We start from the raw sequence: 15341 nt of genomic DNA on the forward strand, positions 1-15341 counted from the left end.
GTGCTGTGAAAGTATAAATGATGTGTCTGATTAAGGCCCCAACTTTTGCTAGGTTCGTCACCAATGTTTTGTGCAGGCTAATGTAGCAGACGTGAGTCAGGCTCACAGTGTCGTGATGAGGGAGTCCTGCTGTGTGGAGGGGGGAAAATGGTCGACACGTTGGTTTATCTCCATCCTTGTGGAGAGTTTGACTTTCCTTGCAAAGACATATACACTGAACAAAAAGATGTACGCAACATGCAACAATTTCAAACATTTGACTGAGTTACAGTTCATAAAAGGAATTCAGTCAATTTAAATAAATAAACTAGCCCCCAATTTATGGATTTCACATGGCTGAGCAGGGGTGCAGCCATGGGTGGGCCTATGCCCTCTGACTCCGTTAAATATTACAGTAAAACCATGTTCAATCAAGTACTATGGGTATGGCTGACTAATATCAAGGAAGTGAATATCAAAGCAAGTATTATTTAATAACTTTGTAAAATGAATGGATACACATACAAGACATAAAACTTAAGTTACAAAGCAATACTGACATTAACTAAGCATAATTCTAGGCATATAGATCCTAAGGTTTACTTACAAGACAAAGCATGATCATAGAGAATGCCTAGAAGCCTAGGAAATTAGAATTGATTATACAACCTTCATCCATGGACAGGCTACAGGTTAAGAGACTCAATAAAGGTTATAATTTCATTACATTTATAACATTTGGAAATGTAACTTTTTCAAACCAAAACCAACCACCATTAACCAATCAAACTATACCAAGTTTACAGTAACCTGACCACCCAGGCCCAATCTCCACAGGGTGTTACAGCATCTAAAGGCTGGTGTGGGGGATGAGACCAATGTAAATAAGACAGAATTCCTGAGAGGGCAATACAATTCCTTTGCATAATGTAATTTAAAGTTCACCCTGTGCAGAAAGAAGTTACCACAGAGATCATAGATCCATATAGATGGCATAAATGTTATCATACAATAACCCTACTCCATTCTTCATCCCCTGCTACCCCACTCCCTCTTCTTTCTCTGATCCCTAAATTTAGCATCTCTGTCCCAGATTCTTACAGTATTTACTGCTGACTGCAGCCACTCTGCTTTTCTTTAATAAAAATATGTTATCCCTTCCTCCCTCTCTACAATGCTGTGACAATAGGAAGCTAATGAAAATGAATGCTGGTGTATTCAGGTAAACTTGTCCTCTACCGACACCTTCCACTACTATACACTCCAACTCACCTCTCCTCTTAACACCCTCCTAAACCTTATTAAGCCAGATTGTTAACGTCCAGTATGTTGTTGTTTTGTATGTGTGTGGGTGTGCATGTGTGTGCACCATACTGATATGGTTACGTGACAAATAACAATATAGATTTTTACCCCTCTGTTAATCCCATTAGTTCCCTTCTCTATACCTAACTCTGTCCTTCATCTCCTCCCTTTCCTTCTCTTTCCCCCCTTAGTCTTTGTTCCTCATCTCTCTCATCTCTTATGCCTTCCAGAACAAAGGGAAAAACTCTGCAGTGCCTGTATAGGAATGAAAGTAACCTTGGGGGAGAGAGAAATGGGAGAGGTAGAAAGGGAGGGAGAAAAACAGTAGAGAGAGTGTGTGTTAGAGTGAGAGAGAGAAAGAAAAAGAGAGAGAGACTGGCAAGAATAGAAGCAGGAGAGAAAGAGAGAGAGAGAAAGAGAGAGAGAGAGAGAGAGAGAGAGGGAGGAGTGGGGAGCACAGATGCGAAGAAAGAGAAAATAGGAGGGGAAAGTGGGATTAGTGGGAAAGGCAGGAAGACTGGAGGGGAGGGAGAGAGGAGGACAGAGGGAGAGAGAGGAACAGGACACAGTGAGTAACAGAGAGAAAGCACTGCATAGCCCCCTCCATTAGAAACGCAAGTCTCTACTTTAAAGGTCCAATGCAGCCATTTTCATCTCAATATCAAATCATTTCTGGGTAACAATTAAGTACCTTACTGTGAATGTTTTCAATTAAAATGGTCAAAAATATACAAAAATTGCTTCTTAGCAAAGAGCAATTTCTCAAGCAAGGATTTTGCTAGGACTATCTGAGAGTGGTCTCAGTGGGGAGTGGAAAAGTGAAAACTAGCTGTTATTGGCAGAGAGGTTTGGGACTATCTTTCTAATTGGTCTATTAACTAATTTACTACTTGATTATGTCAGCAGGCAGGCCAAAATTCCATCCAACCTAAACAGATTGAAATTTATTTTCAAACCGCTCTTATACCAAAAGGGCATTATCATAATGTTCACAATTTCACAGTATTATTCCAACCTCATACTGAAGAAACATACACTGAGTATACAAAACATTAAGAACACTATTTCCATGACATAGACTACCAGGGGAATCCAGGTGGAAGCAATGATCCCTTATTGATGTCACTTGTTAAATCCACTTCAATCAGTGTAGATGAAGGGGAGGAGACAGGTTAAAGGATTTTTAAGCCTTGAGAAAATTGAGACATGGATTGTGTATGTGTGCCATTCAGAGTGTGAATGAGCAAGACAAAAAATGTAAGTGCCTTTGAACGGGGTATGGTAGTAAGTGCCAGGCGCACCGGTTTGTGTTAAGAACTGCAACGCTGCTGGGTTTTTCACGCTCAACTGTATCCTGTGTGTATCAAGAATGTTCCGCCACTCAAAGGACATCCAGCCAATTTGACACAACTGTGGGAAGCATTGGCGTCAACATAGGCCAGCATTCCTGTGGAACGCTTTCGACACCTTGTAGAGTGCAACTCAACATCAGTGTATATAAAACACAGAAAAATCACGTTTTTGAGTGCACTGGGCCTTTAATGAATTTAGAGATAGAATAAACACTTATGGTTAGAGTCAACACTGGATGAGGATGTAGATGCATAGTGATGCATCTGTGAGCTAAACCACCACCCCCACAACTACCGCAGCTCTCGCCTGTAACAGCGTATAGCCTCGCCATGGCAATGCTCCTACGCATGCACCGACCACATGCTGTGGGAAAAACTAGAAAGGTAGACTGTCAGCCAGGCCATTTTCATTAGAATTTGCCTGTGGAGAGCATGTAGCCTAGAAAAGTAGGTCAGACAGGCCAATTCCACCTAGGCTTGCTTTGTAGGCCTATTGATTTTTTATTTACACCCAACTTACACCCACAATCAAAGAACAGATTTACACAACTGTGTTCCACACTAGCCCATAGTATTGAAACCACAACCACCTCTAGATATCATATACAGTATATTGCACTGCGGCAGCCTATAGTCTAATTTCTCAGTCTCCAAGTTCAAGCAAGCTACTGTAGGGTAGGCAACTATTAAGTTCAGATTCTATTCTTGCTGAGGTGTGCAGCAGTGTGGCGGTTGTGTGACGCAGCTAGCTAGCTGCCTGTCAGAAAAGCGTTTGTCTTTGACCCCAGGAGGTTCTCAGAGGACGACACTGAATTATTCATTAGGCTCCTCGTGGATCTGATTAAGTGCTGAATTGAATTGATTACAAAAAAATTATTAGCTGCCTGCAACATCAGAATAATGAGTCAGGCATTCTGGAGTGGTTCAATGTTGCAGGCAGCAGTGTAGGCTTTCATTGGCCTACATTTGTTACTGGGGAGGTAATTTTACCAATTTAATGAGATGAAAAAAACATTTTATATTCTGTATATTGTTTAAAAATATTTGGATTAAATGCGGGTACAATTTGTGTTGAAAAATATGTATTTTTTTTAAAGCTTATCTTCTCAGCCACATGTGTATTAAGATTTATTTATATCTTATAGGTGGTAGGTCAAGTTTAAACAATGCGTGTAGGTGTTGGCCTGTGGATGGCTCAGCCTGGCAGTAGCTAGAGCACCAGGAAGTCCCAGTGCTTCCAAAGGACGAACAGAAAAAGAGCCAGTAGGATGGTGGAGGCCCCCCGATCTTGGGTCTTTATGAGCGGAGTGATGAAGTTGGCTGGGGTGGAGACGAACACCAGCACTACGGCCATGACAGCCAGGATGATGTTGATGAGTTTGCCCAGCAGGGCGCGGGCTTTGGCGTTCTCCACACCCTCCAACTGCACCACCTGCTGCTGCTGCTGCAGCTCCAACTTAGTGATGCGGGTCAGGCATGACTCCACCGCCTCCTGTACAAACACACACATATAACATAATATGTACATTATGTACAAATACAAACACAGCAAACATAAAGTTCCAACAGCTTCAGAAGTACTACAGTATAGGCTCTGTTTCTGCACTCATACTCGAGGAGCCCATTTTGCCATGAGGCTGTGAGAAAGATGAGCAGTTTTATAGCTAATCTCATGCTATTCTACATATTTTGCAATAAGGCTGAGAGAATTTAGAATTTTTAAAGCTAATTTCCTGCTATTCTACATATTTTGCCACGAGGCTGAGAGAACATTTTGCAGTTTTATAGCTAATTTCCTGTCATTCTAAAAATGTATGACATGTTCATTTGCTTTCTGGACAGGGGGGACCCAACCTCTAAAATGTTGCCTTGCGGGAGCTGCAGAGGTGTGTGGTACGTCAGTGTGTTTCAGTACATCTTATATCTTAGTGCTGTAGTGGTAAAAAAAAAAAAGGTTGGTAACCGCTGATCGTAGTTCGCAGTGGGTAAAGTAATGCTCCCTAAACTTTCATTGCATTTTTCTGTAAAAGGTGGGTAAATATTCAAAATAAAAAAGGTGAATAAAATGCATTTACATGTGTTTACCCTCCACTACACAGCTGCTTATACACAGTGTCTGCCTCTTTACCTGAGAGTCTTGGGTTATCTCATCAGACTGGTAGGCCACTTTCTCCTCCATGCTGGCCAGCTCATGTTTCAGGTTGGACATCTCCTTCTGGTGCAGCTCTGTCAGCTCATTCAGCTGCTCTTCCAGTCGCTCATACCTGTATCTCTCCTCCTGCAGGCACTGGTTCATGTAGGAGTAGTCACTATGCAGCTGACTCTTCATGTCCTCGATGGCGTCCTCCATGTGGGCCTGGCTGGCCTTGATCTCCTGCAGGCCTACCAGCTGGGCGTCCCAGGAACTGTGATGGTGGTGCCCATCCAGCCTGGCCGGCCCCAGCCCTAACATCCCCTCTTGTCCCCCGGCCCCGGAGCACTCGTCATCACTGCCGTCACTGGAGCACTCGTCATCACTGCTGTACTTGGGGCTGGAGGCCAAGGTGAAGCTGCCACTCAGGGGTGCGTCGTCTGAATGCCCCTCTACAGCGCCCTCTATGGTGTCTGTGCTGTCAAATTTGTTGCGGATCAACTCTGTTGGCTTAGATACCACAGCAGTATGGGTGAGTTCTGACACCCCTCCTTTGACCCCCTCCACCACACCTCCACTAAAGCCACTGATCCCTGCTCGTACGTTGGCCCCTACATCCTTTAGCCCCTGCTGCATGTCCACCAGCACATCCTTATGCTGCTGGCCTAGACCATGCTATAAGGAGAAGGAGGTAATGTGAAAGGGGGAAACAGTGTCAACTCAAAAGAAGACCACTGAGACATGGAGGTCCTCTCTCTCTCTCACACGCGCACGCGCACACACACGCGCACGCGCACACGCACACACACACACACACACACACACACACACACACATACACACACACACACACACACACACACACGCACACCTGCTGTAGCTCCTTCAACTTCTTGCAGTAATGCTCTAGCTTCTTGTGCAGGTGAATGATGGTCTGTGCAGACTTCTGGTTCTTCTTCTCAAACACCTGTCTGATACGGAAAGCCTGATGCCTGTTGGCATTGTGGGCCAGCTTGAAGTACTCAGCCACGTTGTCATCTCGTGCCTCCTGTTCTATGCGAATCTGCTCAGTGATCTTCAAGATCTTCTGCTGCAGCTGCTCCAGAGCAGTGTGTGTCCGTTGGGCCTCGACAACCACTGATCCTTCAGCCCCTCTGGCCACAGCTCCCACCTCTGCCACAGCCCCTGCCCCATCTATGCTGATGTGAGAGGCGTCAGAGGCGCCATGGCTGGCTGAGGAGGGCAGGCCCAACATTGTCACCTCGCTCTAATCCAGCTAAAAGGGCCAGCGGTGGGGAGGCAGGCGTGATAGAGTGCAGGCAAAGAGAGTGGAGTGAGCATAATTTATGCGAGGGCTGTATTAGACGGTAAAATATCTCTTTAAAGCAAAAAACCCATCACAATGACAGATGTGGTGATTTTATCCTCGCCCAACCCCCAGCCCCCAGCCCCTAGCCCCCAGCCCCTAGCCCCCAGCCCCTAGCCCCCAGCCCCTAGCCCCCAGCCCCCAGCCCCTAGCCCCCAGCCCCTAGCCCCCAGCCCCCAGTCTCAGATCTTCAGCATGGCTCATATACAGTAGGCTCCTGACAGAGCTGCCTTTCAACAGGACGATGTGTATAAATATCATTTTAACAGTGCATAAACTACTTAACTAAGAAATCATGATGTACAGTGCATTGATTCTAATCATAATTATATGGACAAAAATCTGTACTATCAATTAATAGATTTCCCTTCTGTTCAATGCTAATTTCAACGAATGAAGTATCCGGTTGATTTTGGGAAAATATGAGTACAACTGTCTTACCTTTAAAGAAAAGATAAATAAATGAGGGACCCATAACTGCATAGTTCAAATTGTCATAGCTTCAAATTGTTTTGTAGACCACTTATGACATCACCAGGTTACAGGATTTTCCTTTTATGGAATAGAATGTATCTGGTAATTACACTGATTATGACACAGGACTGAACAACATCAAAGCCAGAGAGTTAGGACAGCTTTTTGAATGTATAGACATTCAGTTACATAACATTTTTAAATATTTACATAGCATTGTTGAAATAATCCCCATTTAATGTTAATAGGGACATAACATGGCTACCATAAAATGTTGTAGTGTCATGTAAATGCATCACAATGCTCATAGACATTCAGTTTTACAGTATTTTTTAAATAATCCCCATGTAATGTTAATGGAGAGCTACAGTAGTGTGGCTGCCATAGAATGTTGAAGAGTTAAGTAAATACACCATAATGCAGAAACTGCATTGGCCCAACTCTTTAAATACATGGCTCTGTACAACATTGAGTATGTTAAACAGCTCAAGGTCCAAATCGAAGTAAGCATACGCCGATTAAAACACCTGGTTTTCTGAGCTATCTTTCAAATGATTAGGACATGTAATCACCTTAATCGGCGATCCAGCGGTGTATTTGATCTGCACATGTGCTAGAACCATCCGAGTGAGTTTCCTTCTTTTAGCGCGAGTGAAGTGTTTTCAGAACAACTGAATGTGTGTCTTAGAAGTAGTTTTCACATACAAACTTTACATGTCCAAACTCAGAATGAAATATGCTTCCCAAAAATGGTAGAACCATCATTTTGATTGCCGATTTTGTGCATTTATCAGCGTCATCAGGTAGTCTGATTTCTGATGTGTCCATGTAAACAGGATTATTAGAGAAATCACTTTTCATGCAAAGCATGTAAAGGTTTTAAACAAACTATTACATTAATAAGACTATCCACAATAAACACATTATTGTGCGCATGTAACAACACTCATTGTTGTTTTAAACCCTCTATCATCCAGAAGGTGAGGTCAGTATAGGTGCATCAAAGCTGGGACCGAGAAACTGAAAAACAGCTTCTATCTCAAGGCCATCAGACTGTTAAACAGCCACCACTAGCACATTAGAGGCTGCTTTCTATAGACATAGACCAGAAATCACTGGCCACTTTAAGTAATGGAACACTGGTCACTTTGATAATGTTTACATATCTTGCATTACTCATCTCATACAGTTCAAGTCGGAAGTTTACATACACTTAGGTTGGATTCATTAAAACTTGTTTTTCAACCACTCAACAAAATTCTTGTTAACAAACTATAGTTTTGGCAAGTTGGTTAGGACATCTACTTTGTGCATGACACAAGTAATTTTTCCAACGATTGTTTACAGACAGATTATTGCACTTAAAATTCATTGTATCACAATTCCAGTGGGTCAGAAGTTTACATACACTAAGTTGCTTGTGCCTTTAAACAGCTTGTAAAATTCCAGAAAATTATGTCATGACTTTAGAAGCTTCTGATAGGCTAATTGACATCATTTGAGTCAATTGGAGGTGTACTTGTGGATGTATTTCAAGGCCTACCTTTAAACTCAGTGCCTCTTTGCTTGACATCATGGGAAAAACAAAAGATATCAGCCAAGAACTCATCAACAATAATTGTGGACCTCCACAAGTCTGGTTCATCCTTGGGAGCAATTTCCAAACACCTGAAGGTACCACATTCATCTGTACAAACAATAGTACGCAAGTATTAACACCATGGGACCACGCAGCTGTCATACAGCTCAGGAAGGAGACGCGTTCTGTCTCCTAGAGATGAACGTACTTTGGTGCGAAAAGTGCAAATCAATCCCAGAACAACAGCAAAGGACCTTGTGAAGATGCTGGAGGAAACAGGTACAAAAGTATCTATATCCACAGTAAAATGAGTCCTATATCAACATAACCTGAAAGGCCGCTCAGCAAGGAAGAAGACACTGCTCCAAAACTGCCATAAAAAAGTTAGACTACGGTTTGCAACTGCACATGGGGACAAAGATCGTACTTTTTGGAGAAATGTCCTCTGGTCTGATGAAACAAAAATAGAACTGTTTGGCCATAATGACTATCGTTATGTTTGGAGGAAAAAGGGGGAGGCTTGCAAGCCGAAGAACACCATCCCAACCGTGAATCACGAGGGGTGGCAGGATCATGTTGCAGGGGTGCTTTGCTGCAGGAGGGACTGGTGCACTTCACAAAATAGATGACATCATGAGGAAAGAAAATTATATGTATATATTGAAGCAACATCTCAAGACATCAGTCAGGAAGTTAAAGCTTGGTGGCAAATGGGTCTTCCAAATGGCCAATGACACCAAGCATACTTTCAAAGTTGTTACAAAAAGGCTTAAGGACAACAAAGTCAAGGTATTGGAGTGACCATCACAAAGCCCTGACCTCAATCCCATAGAATATTTGTGGGCAGAACTGAAAAAGTGTGTGCGATCAAGGAGGCCTACAAACCTGACTCAGTTACACCAGCTCTGTCAGGAGGAATGGGCCAAAATTCACCCAAATAATTGAAACGTTTGACCCAAGTTAAACAATTTAAAGGCAATACTACCAAATACTAATTGAGTGTATGTAAACTTCTTACCCACTGGGAATGTGATGAAAAAAATAAAAGCTGAAATAAATAATTCTCTCTACTATTATTCTGACATTTCACATTCTTAAAATAAAGTGGTGATCCTAATGGACCTAAGACAGGGAATTTTTAATAGGACTAAATGTCAGGAATTGTGAAAAACTTAGTTTATTAAATGTATTTGGCTAAGGTGTATGTAAACTTCCGACTTCAACTGTAAGTATATACTGCATTCTATACTACTCTACTGTATCCTAGTCACTTTAATCATGTTTACACATCTTGCGTTACTCATCTCATATGTATATACTTTATTCTATATTATTCTACTATATCTTAGTCCATGCCGCTCTGACATCGCTCGTATATATATATATATATATATATATATATATATATATATATATATTCTTTATTCCATTCCTTACTTAGATTTGCGTGTATTGGGTATATGTTGTGAAATTGCTAGATATTACTTATTAGATATTACTGCACTGTCGGAGCTAGAAGCACAAGCATTTCGCTACACCCACAATAACATCTGCTAAACACGTGTATGTGACCATACATCACAAACCCCCGAGGTGTCTTAATGGTATTATAAACTGGTTACCAACTTAATTAGAGCAGTAAAAATAAATGTTTTGTCATACCCATGGTATACTGTCTGATATACCATGGCTGTCAGCCAGTCAGCATTCAGGTTTTGAATCACCCAGTTTATAATTCATTCTATAATACAAATAATACATTCTAGAGCGTGCATTATTACCCTATAATGCATGGCATATTTGCATGGTAGAATTCAATGGCTATAGTTCATTTTTGCATGTTTTGTTTGAGCTACTTTTGAATGCAAAAGTCAAATTGAAAACAGTATTGGTATTGTTGAATTCGATTTACATAATAGCAAGCTAGGACTGATGGTTTGGTTAGCTAAACTAGCAAGTCTGTTTGTTTGATTACCAAGGCAACTACTGTAGCTATCTAGTAAACTTGCTAGCTACTTCAGTGGATGTTGAACACATTTCTACCAAAAAATGAAAACATTTCTAGTGGCAAATGTGTTAAATTATAGCCATGGTATAAAATGCCACTTTATATAATGTTCTCATACCCTACATTGCTCATCTCATATGTATATACTGTACGCTATACCATCTACTGCATCTTGCCATCTTGATGTAATGTATCACTAGCCACTTTAAACAATGCCACTTTATATAATGTTTTCATACCCTACATTGCTCATCTCATATGTATATACTGTACTCTTTACCATCTACTGCATCTTGCCTATGCCGTTCGGCCATCACTCATTTATATATTTTTATGTACATATTCGGATTCATTCCTTTACACTTGTGTGTACAAGGTAGTTGTTGTGAAATTGTTAGATTACTTGTTAGATATTACTGCAGGGTCGGAACTAGGAGCACAAGCATTTCACTACACTTGCATTAACACCTGCTAACCATGTGTATGTGACAAATACATTTGATTTGATTTGATTTGATGTCAAAAACATGGGTAAATAAGTATTTGCAAGGTTTTCCAAAAATTCTGACACAAATTTACATTCAAAGAACAAGTGAGACCGATTCTCACCTTATTTTCCACAGAAAACGCAGATATCCTCAATAGCCACAAATTTGGATATCATAGAATTACATGGATATATCTTATGTAAAATTTTGAAGTGCACTTCCTTCACTTTGTTTGGTATACAATATTTGCAAGGCCTTAACCATGCATTTTCCAGACAATGTCAGGAATAAGCATGTTCCAGAAAAACGTTCCTCTCGATGTAAATTGGTTTTGTGAAGGAAGAATTTGTCTTATATATTTATTACAACAAGATCTCTCAAGTAAGCCCACGCCTTCCATCTGAGTTCTGGATAAACTTTGTGATCATTACCAAACCTAAGATGAGTTTTCATTAGTATAGTTAGACTACTGGGAACAGCTTTGATCACAGAAATAAACTCTCTGGAAGGTATTGGAAACTCTTTCAATGTTATAAATTGTTCATATGTGAGAATATTACCCTTGTTGTCAAAAACATCAAGAACAAAGTCAATATTCCTCTCATGCCAGCTGGGGTAGAACAATGATTTATTCCTTACAGTTTTGTCTGAATTATTCCACAAAATAGCTTTCGTTGGGAAGAATTGTGCAGGAAACATATTTTCCAGGCCATTAAAGCTTGTTGGTGAAACCTAGACAATTTAGCAGGTAATCTTTCAGGAATATAATTGCATTTCAGTAAAAATTGAAGACCTCCCGACTTATTAAACACATTATTTGGAAAGAAATACCATATTGAATCAGTATTGATCAAACATCTTTTCAACCAGTTTATATTGAAAGTGTTATTTATGTCAACAAAATCCAACACTTCCAGACCCAGAGCCTTCTCTTTTGTTAGAAAGGACTGACTTTTTTAGTTTGTGAGACTTATTTTTCTTATTGATCGCTTTACAAGTAGCAGGATTTACACATAAAGATAATGAGGGGTAAACAAAACGAGCCAGTCCCTCTGCCTTGGACAGAAGTACTATCCCAAGTATAGAAAGATCTCTTTGTAGCCAATTATTAAATATATTTTTGGTTTTCTTAATTTTAGGAGAGAAATTCAAATGTTGTCTGACAAAGTGGTTTTTTGACAGATATCTAAATATTTAACACAGTCCTTTAGAGGAATATTTTCTATTTCTTTATCATCAGAGTCAAATAAACATAAGATTTCACATTTAGATTAATTATTTTTCATGGGAGAGAGAGATTAGTGACGAATTACCTAAAAGACGCTCCTCTTCTAGGTCCGGCCTCAGCTCTATCTCCATTGGCCAATTCCACAGCTCTGTTGTCATTGGACAATTCTTGGTGTTCGTTTCTTGCTACCGGTGCCGTCTCTGGTTGGCTGGGAATGGCAAATCTTGGTAGCCTCTTGCTAGCGCACGGCAGAAATGTCCTTGATTCACCGTTGTCCAAGCCGATAGCAGTTGTATTATATACTAGTGTCCTTCCTTGCCCTGAACAACCATGTTTTTGTTGGACATTGAGCAGCATCCTGTAGCAATACCATAGCGTTCTTCGTTTTACATGTTGTATAGTCAAAGATGTACATTGGAGTGTAATTTCAGAGCGCCGAAATAGCTCAGTTGGGAGAGCGTTAGACTGAAGATCTAAATGTCCCTGGTTCGATCCCGGGTTTCGGCAGCTGTAGGGAATTTCCTTTTTTTGCCTTGCTTTCTTCATTGTTCTTACTACTCGGAAACCGCGACAGCTGCGCTGTGTACACCTCGGTTTATGTTTTTGAGCATGTTTTTAATTTAGCCCTTCTTAAAGAATTAAGGTTATTGTAAACTAATGGTGCTAATTTGGTAGGACTTTCGATCAACCCTAGTACCTGAATCCATGATGTAATAACGTTGCCATTCTATCATGTAATGAATCCAGCAAAAATACGCTTGTAATTTCTGTAGGCTACTGTCAATAAAGCAGCCTCAATAATGATGTTACAGAATTTCAGCAGGGGGCGATGTTGACCTATTAATTGACTGTACTCTTAGTTTCCACTCGGGCTGCTCTTTGACTGTGGCCTGTGTAATACCAGACCATTCCATCTCTTTACTCACAGGAGGGTTCAGCAGTCTGATATTCATGCTTTACAATACAACAGAGCAGACGGTACTCACAAATACAGTAAAACATTATTTTATTACGACAAAATAGATCAAAGGAGGTTGGAGTTAAACAGATTACAGCAGTTTGGAACAAACAGAACAAAGTAAAGTAGCTTGACCCCTTCTCTCTTGGGTTCTTATTACTAAACCCAGATGATGACAGTTTAATATGGGTTTTATTTTCATGGCCATTTGAAGCACCATTGTAACATGGGCAGGAACATTCCAGTAACAAAAAAAGTGTTTATAATAGGTTGTGAATGGACAACCCAGCCCAGTTGCAATATCTCCCACAGATCTCTCCTCTGATATTCAATTCTGAGTGTAAGATATCCCCTTCCTATACAGCATACTGACTTTATATTATGCACACGTTTGAAGACACTCATATTACGCCTACTTACAACAGGTTAACTTATGAATAATTTACGATTGTAGGTTGGCAGTTTCTCATAACGCATGCAAACACACACACACACACACACACACACACACACACACACACACACACACACACACACACACACACACACACACACACACACACACACACACACACACAATGTCACCCATCGTGTCTCACCTGTCAATTCTAGGGGGCACTGGGTTCAGACTCTCTCTTTCACAGACACACACACACATACACACTGTCTCTTCCACTTCTCACACTTTCTTGGCCTTCGTGTTGTCCTCAGTGTATACTGTAGTGTGTGTAGTCTACTGTGGGGGAGTGTCATTTTGAGTGTGGTTGTGTTGATGGTTGTACCTGACAGTGTTGGTTGAACATCTTCATAAACAATTATTTGTGGGAGCAGAGCAATATGAGTGGATATTAGATTACCTTATTTTTTGTCCATCTCTTGTGCCACATTTGAGTGTAGGCCTACGTAAATATTTGCCTTTCATGGTTTGATTGTACCCTCTATACCTTCTCATTGTGTTAGAGAGGGTTAATATGCTAGTGTCTGTCAGTGTGTGAGTTTTGTGTATTCACTCTTATTGTGAGATTTAGCTGAATCACTTTGGATCATCTCTCCATTGTGTCTATGTCCACTTACCTCTGATATTCTGTCTCTCTCTCTCACACACACACACACACACACACACACACACACACACACACACACACACACACACACACACACACACACACACACACACCTACACACACACACACACCTACACACACACACTCACTCAGATCTTTCTGTGAATAAGTTAACCACTAAACAACACAAAGTGCTTTCCCACTGGGTACAGACGTCTATTCCACATTGGTTCAACGTAATTTCATTGAAATGAAGTGGAAACAACATTGATTCAACCAATATGTGCCCAGTGGGTTGGGCCTGTTTATTTGTTTAACTTTACTTAGTTTAGTTTTGTCTTCCCAACCTTTGTCGGTCATTTCCAAAGTCTTAAGTACATTTGCATGACCCCTTTACCCTGCATATGTTGGTGTTAAAACCATAAAGTCTTGAAAGAGCTGCCAGCAGTTAGTCAGCCACGTGTGCAGGCCTAAAGCACTCTCTCTATACCGTCTCTTTAGTGACAGAGATGGAGCGGGTAGAACCATACATATCAGACAGACACACATACTGAAGAAAGATAGCTGTGTCTATGTCAGTGTGTCAGTATGGATGTACATGTGCTGCTCTTCCAGGAAAATGCTGTAGCTTGTGTGTGTGTGAGAGAGAGAGTGAGAGAGAGAGAGAGAGATTATCCATGTTTTTTAATGTCTGTGAATGCGCTTGTGGGCATAGTTAGATGTAGGCTTAGATCATATGATGTGTGTGTTCTGTTAGTGTGGACTGTGATGATTCGTTGCTCTACTTTAAAATCACTCTGGCTGGCTGTACAATTTCCATATTCGTTATAACCCAAGCAAAGCCTGACTCCATGTCTGTGTCCTCCAACAACTGGGGTCTTATTATGTAACAGTCTCCACCACTGTCCAACACCACGGTTGTGAAAGTCTCAAGTTGGCATCTTCCCCAAACACGTAACACACAATTTTTCACTGTCCAGACTTTTTCATTCCAAGTTTCAAACCGCCTGCTATTCCTCTCAGTATGTGTACAGTACATGCGGTTCTAAGCAACTGAACATCCTGCTCCTTACCCTCTCACCTATGATCTCTGACCTGAGAGCACCTGCTGGCAGTGTCAATGTTGATCTCCACGGTCACGGTCATGTGTTTAAAACTGTTACTCTGTTAGCTGCAGTTGTTCCTGTTCCTTAAAGGCCCAATGCAGCCATTTTTATATCAATATCAAATCATTTCTAGGTAACAATTAAGTACCTTGCTGTAATAGATTGCCATTATAACAATAGCTTTCTAGCAAAAACATAATTCTCAAGCAATAATTGTCTGGGAGTGGTCTGATGGGGAGGGGAAAAGTGAAAACAGAGAGGTTTGGAATCTATTTGTTATTGGTTTATTAACCAATTTACCAC

General features: G+C 40.9%; 1 non-coding gene and 1 pseudogene across 1 annotated transcript; one reads left to right on the forward strand and one right to left on the reverse strand.

Moving 5' to 3' along the window:
• Positions 1-3831: 3831 nt before the first annotated feature.
• Positions 3832-15078, reverse strand: LOC115149805 (transmembrane and coiled-coil domains protein 2-like; annotated as a pseudogene).
• Positions 12345-12417, forward strand: trnaf-gaa (transfer RNA phenylalanine (anticodon GAA)). Its single transcript has one exon. It is a non-coding gene; the product is annotated as a tRNA-Phe (tRNA).
• Positions 15079-15341: the final 263 nt, after the last annotated feature.

Source organism: Salmo trutta, chromosome 16 (genome assembly GCF_901001165.1).
Source record: "Salmo trutta chromosome 16, fSalTru1.1, whole genome shotgun sequence".
Lineage (NCBI taxonomy): Eukaryota > Metazoa > Chordata > Actinopteri > Salmoniformes > Salmonidae > Salmo > Salmo trutta.